We start from the raw sequence: 6,045 nt of genomic DNA, 5'->3' as shown, positions 1-6,045 counted from the left end.
TCCGTCCTCCCCCTCCCCCCTGCTCTGTGTTTTCCCCGTGCAAACTAGCAACCTCCCCGTGGTGGATTAGGTCCTGGGGAGACAGATCAGGGGGAGGGGGAGGGATAGAGCTGTGCACGGAGCTGTCTACATCCTTTCTCTCACCCTGCTGTGTCTTCTGAGCTCCGTCCATCCTCCGGGAGGGGAGATAAGTGGACTCTATGTCAGCTGGAGGCCACCGCCCCCTCCATACACTCTGAGTGCCGGTGTGAGACTTCCATCGGCTCCTGCGCCTTACACCGACATTAAAGAAAAATAAGGGGGAAGTCTGTCTGTCCCTGCTCGCCCGATACAGGGCTAAATCTATGAACAATTCACCTGCCCGGCGCCCAAAACTACTTGTCCCGGGCGTCGGGCGATAGGATTTCCACATCCCTGATGGGTACACTATGTACCCCAGTATGCTATACAGCTGGCGTAGGTAAGTAGTGATGCTCTGCACCCTGTATACGCTATATATCACTCCTCACCTCCTTACACTCTGGACTGGGCCCTCTGCATCTGACCCATGGAGTGGTACCTGAAGGCAGTAAACAAAATTGTCACAGGATCCAAAAATGATTGTTACCACACACCAGCAAAAACGCAAGAAAAAGAACACAAGAAAAACTGAAAAAATGCAGGAAAAAGCTGTGACAGTTCTTCTGGCGTTTTTGCTGGTGAACAAAAAACCTCAATGGAATCCAAGCCTCAAAGCAATAGAACAAAATCCCTATGTCCACTTTTCCTGTGAGGTGCAGCTCAGGTGTACTCTGTGTGGAGATTTAGAACTTTGCACAAAATTTATCATGTGCCTTGCAATTGCACCAAATTTAGACCAACCAAAACAATCTACAAAAAACATGTACCTACAACAATGATAAATTTCCCCCAATGTATATGTGTGATTGTGTCTATGTAGCAGAGCTGAGTGTGTGTATATGCAGTAGAGCTGAGTGTGTGTGTGTATGTGCAGTAGAGCTGAGTGTGTGTGTATATGTAGCAGGAGCTGAGTGTGTGATTGTGTATATGCAGCAGAACTGAGTGTGTGATCAGGTGTATGTAGCAGAGCTGAGTGTGTGATTGTGTAAATGCAGCAGAGCTGAGTGTGTGATTGTGTCTATGTAGCAGAGCCGAGTGTGTGATTGTGTATATGTAGTAGAGCTGAGTGTGTGATTTTGTAAATGCAGCAGAGCTGAGTGAGTGATCAGGTGTATGTAGCCAAGTTGAGTGTGTGCGTGGTCATGCTTATACATTTTCAAAGATCTCTTGTGCTGCTTTGAAAATATGTGAAAATTCATTTTCGCACCCCCAATTTTTTTTTTTTGCAGCCACATTGGATTTTTTTTTGGCGCCAAATTTTACATTACAGAAAATTCTGGCGGAAACATCTCACAAAATATTCCATGGTTACTAGTGTCCAGTGATAACTGTATAAATAAAACATTTCTTTTTTTTTTTCAATTCTTTATTTTCGAATATTGCAATACAACAGAACATACAAATGTAATATGAAGTACATTACATAATGCTAATCAAGAAGAAAGAAAAAGAGAGAAAAGCAAGATAAAGGGGTCGTGTGGGCTAGGCCCCAGGTAACATTTAAAAGGACCATTGGGCTCCTGTGTTGATGTATCATTGTAAAATCAATAAGACAAATCTATCAAGAGAAGTATTGGCCAACATCTACTTAAGACATACATAAAACAGGTCAGTCATACCTATAAGCATCCTATAAGTCTGAGGTGTTGTCACCTAGGAGCCCAGTTAATTAGGTGGAACTGTAATAGGAGTATGGTACTGAACATAGTAGGGTCAATGAACACGAGCACAATGTGTTAGAGCATTGACGGAGAAGAAAGAAAGAGGAGAAATGAAAAGGCGTAGGAATTCTCCAAGGTGGGAGGCAGAAGAAAGAGAAAATAGGGAGAAAGAGAGACGAGTGGAGGATAAAGAATAGATATAAGGTTTTTGGTCGTGGGTGAGGAGGTGGAGAGGGGGGGAAGGGTGGGCTGGGGAAGAGGGGTGGGGGAATTGTCTATGGGGTCATTTGCTGGAACCCAGTTGCTATGTCTGATGCGAGAGAGGGAGAGCAGTGTCAGCATCACGAAAGCCCAGCCAAGGAGCCCATATACTCCAGTATCTGTCATGTGAGCGATCACTCCAACTGGAGAGCTCCTCCATTCTACACAACTGGGAGACCTTAGAGATCCATTGTTGAACTGTAGGAGGTGTTTCATCTAACCAATGTAGTGGGACTAATGCCTTGGCTGCAGTTAGCAAGTGTGCAATCAGAGACCTCTTCGACAAGGTGCAATCCCTAGTCGATAAGCCCAAGAGAACCACCTCTGGTGAGAGAGGGACATGCCGTCCCATCACCTTATCTATGATGCGATTCACTTCACTCCAGTAAGACGTTATCCTGGGGCATGACCACCAAATGTGAGACAAAGAGCCCATGGCATCTCCAGCATGCAGGGGAAGCACTCAGACCCCAATGATATAATAACTCGGGCGTCCTATACCATCTGGCTACTAGTTTATAATGACCTTCTTGTAGCTTAACGCACCTAGAGAAGCCATGGGAGCCTGTTAGAATGGATTTCCTCTCCTGGTCCGTGAACTTGCGCCCCAACTCCTCCTCCCAGGATCTCAAGTACAACGGGTCAGAAGTTTGCCTCTCATCTCTCAAACAGGCATTAAATGTGGAAAATTTTGGCTTGCAGTTCGGTGAGAATTGCATCAACTTATCTATCCAGGTTGGGTTTTCACCAATGACATACACCTTTAGAAATGCAACACACATCTCCCTGAGCATATGAAGATGTAGAAAGTTAGTTTTAAGGTGTGGGACTATTGTGGATAGTGTCTCAACTGTGGGTGGTTGATTTCGGGCACATAGGGTTTTGACAGGGACGTGTTGAAAATGGGACCACAAGTCGTCCGCCTCTTGCATGTCAGGGTGAACTGCATATGGAATCAGAGAACTTGGAAAGCATGGAGAAATCAGTGTTTTTCCGTGGTTTCCTTGTGTTGTGCCTTTATCATAAGCTCTTTTGATAGTGAGTGTACCTTTCAACAGGGGATTATTAACATGCGAGAGGGAGCGGCGCGTAGGCAGCCAGACATGACGGTCCACCCCAAAGCCTCGAGAAGTCATTTGTGAGCATTCAAGTTCTGAGCTACCCAGTAGGCTAGTTCTAGTAGTGATCTCAACCCATCTATGAATATGGTTAGCTGTATAAAGCATAGAAATGTCTGGCATACCTATGCCACCGCTCCTCTTAGATCTAGTAAGAAGGGAATGTGCTAAACGTGGGCGCTTCCCTGACCAAAGGAAAGCCCCAAAGAGCCGTTTCCATTGCAGGAGATACCATTTAGGTAGTTCTATGGGTACCATGCGCAGTAAGTAGAGTATGGACGGTACAATGTATGTCTGTAGGAGGTTGAGTCGCCCCACCCATGAAAGGAAGGGTAACTTGTAGGAGTCAATTTTATTCTTCATTTTAGTCAGTAAGGGTACATAGTTAAGGTCAAACAAGTTGCTCAGCGACGAGGGAAGGGCTATGCCCAGGTATGTGATGTGTTTAGATGGCCATCTATAAGACGAGGAAGATTGTAGACTCGAGGCTATACGAGGGGGTATCGTGATGTTCAGTATCTCCGACTTACTATAATTTACTTTGAAATTGGATAGGGTTCCATACTCTTCAATAACGCATTGGACACGAGGCAGGGCTTCAGTAGGATTAGTGATCATTATGAGCAGATCGTCAGCGAATGCTGCCGTAAGATGAGGCCTATCCCCTATTTGCAATCCCCTAATCGCCCCATCCTGCCTCAAGGCCTGCAGAAGAGTCTCCATCACGAGGACGTACAGTGACGGTGATAGGGGGCACCCTTGTCGCGTCCCATTACATATGGGGAAAGGTTCAGAAAGAGTGCCATTGACCCTAACCCGTGCGCTGGGTTCACTATATAGGGACATGATAGCTCGGATGAAGCGATCAGGGATGCGATATTTGGTTAACACCTTGTTCATGTAGTCCCACGCTACCCTATCAAACGCCTTCTCGGCATCTGTGCCGAGAAGGAGTAGAGGGATCTTTTTTTGTGTGGCATAGTGAATAGCGTGCATGACTCGTAATGCATTATGCTTCCCCTCCCTGCCCTTCACAAAACCAGTCTGGTCCACATGAATGAGGCCAGGGAGGAGAGGGCGAAGTCTCATGGACAACAGCTTAGCCCAGATCTTTAGGTCCATATTCAAAAGTGAAATGGGCCTATAACTCGAGCACAGTAGAGGGTCTTTACCTTCTTTTGGTAGAATAGTGATGTGTGCCTCTAGGGATTGGGGCGGCAAATGGGTGCCTCCAAGTAACGCGTTGCACCACTGAGTAAGCCGAGGCAGCAAGACTGTGCCCAACTTTTTATAGTATTGTAAGCTCAGGCCATCTGGTCCCGGGCTCTTCCCTATGGGGAAGGACTTTATTACTGCCTCAACCTCCTCAGCAGTGCAAGGCTCCAGCAATGTTTCCCCTTCCAGTGTGGTGAGGGTAGGTAAATTCAATCGGTACAAGAAAGTTTGGATTGCCTGCGTGCGTGGCAATGGCGTGGGGTTAGTTGGGTGTATGTTATAAAGAGAATAGTAGAAGTCCCGGAAAGCCGTTGCTATAGGGCCAGTGTCTACGTGTTGGGTACCATCCGGCTCCACAATCCTGTCAATGTGCGTTAAATAAAACATTTCTGAGCTTAAATGTGAGTGCAGGTGCAGTGACCAATAAAAAAAAAAAAAAAAAATTCTATATATATATGTATTTTTTTTTAATGCCATTTTCAATAATAGTTTTTTTTTAATTTTTTTTTTTTTTTATAATTACTTAAATAACACCTTTTCCCACAAAAGCAAAGAAAACCCCCCCCCCCAAAAACAGTAAAACTGCAACACAATTTCTGTGATTTCCGGTATGAAATTTTTTATGTAAACTGGACTCTCACCCCTTTGAAAATATCATAGTTACATAGTTAGTACGGTCGAAAAAAGACATATGTCCATCAAGTTCAACCAGGGAATTGAAGGGTAGGGGTGTGGCGCGATATTGGGGAAGGGATGGGATTTTATATTTCTTCATAAGCATTAATGTTATTTTGTTCCAGGAATGTATCTAATCCTGTTTTAACCTCCTGAGCGGTATTCCCGAGCGTGACTCGGGGTTAATTTTCCCTGCCAGGATCGGTAACCCCGAGTCACGCTCGGGGTAGAATTGCAGAGTTCCCGGCCGGGCTGCTCGATATATCGCAAAAGCAATGTGATATAGCGATGCGGCCCCCCGGGAAACATGCGATTATCTGCTCTGGTCGGCTCCCGTTGCGGGGGGCGGCCAGAGCAGGTAAAGAAAAATACTAAAAGTCAGTGTTTCCCTACCAGGGGGCCTCCAGCTGTTGCAAAACTACAACTCTCAGCATGCCCGAACAGCCAAAGGCTGTCCGGGCATGCTGGGAGTAGTAGTTTCAAAACAGCTGGAGGCCCCCTGGTAGAAAAACACTGAGCTAAGTGTAAAAGGAAGAAGTAGTAAAATAAAAAAACCTGGCCCCTGCGCAAGGATGACACGCAAATTCGTGAAGCCTTCCATATTTTTTGTATGGGCCATTAATATACTTATATACGTTTATCATATCCCCCCTTAAACGTCTCTTCTCAAGACTAAACAATTGTAACTTCTTTAATCGCTCCTCATAGCTAAGATGTTCCATGCCCCATATTAGTTTAGTCGCGCGTCTCTGCACCCTTTCCAGCTCCACAGTGTCCTTTTTATGTACAGGCGACCAAAACTGAACAGCATATTCCAGGTGAGGCCGTACCAATGCTTTATAAAGGGGGAGTATTATGTCCCTGTCCCTTGAGTCCATGCCTCTTTTGATACATGACAATATCCTGCTGGCTTTGGAAGCAGCAGCCTGACATTGCATGCTATTCTGTAGTCTGTGATCTACAAGTACACCCAGATCCTTCTCTACCAGTGACTC

At 45.6% G+C, this 6,045-nt stretch overlaps 1 pseudogene; it reads left to right on the top strand.

The window, feature by feature from the left end:
• The first annotated feature begins 5,560 nt into the window (after positions 1–5,560).
• On the top strand, positions 5,561–5,657 carry LOC130301384 (U6 spliceosomal RNA; annotated as a pseudogene).
• The last annotated feature ends 388 nt before the right edge of the window (positions 5,658–6,045 follow it).

The sequence above is a fragment of the Hyla sarda genome, unplaced genomic scaffold (assembly GCF_029499605.1).
Source record: "Hyla sarda isolate aHylSar1 unplaced genomic scaffold, aHylSar1.hap1 scaffold_1123, whole genome shotgun sequence".
In the NCBI taxonomy this organism is placed as follows: Eukaryota; Metazoa; Chordata; class Amphibia; order Anura; family Hylidae; genus Hyla; species Hyla sarda.
This window is presented reverse-complemented; position numbering and strand designations above follow the sequence as displayed.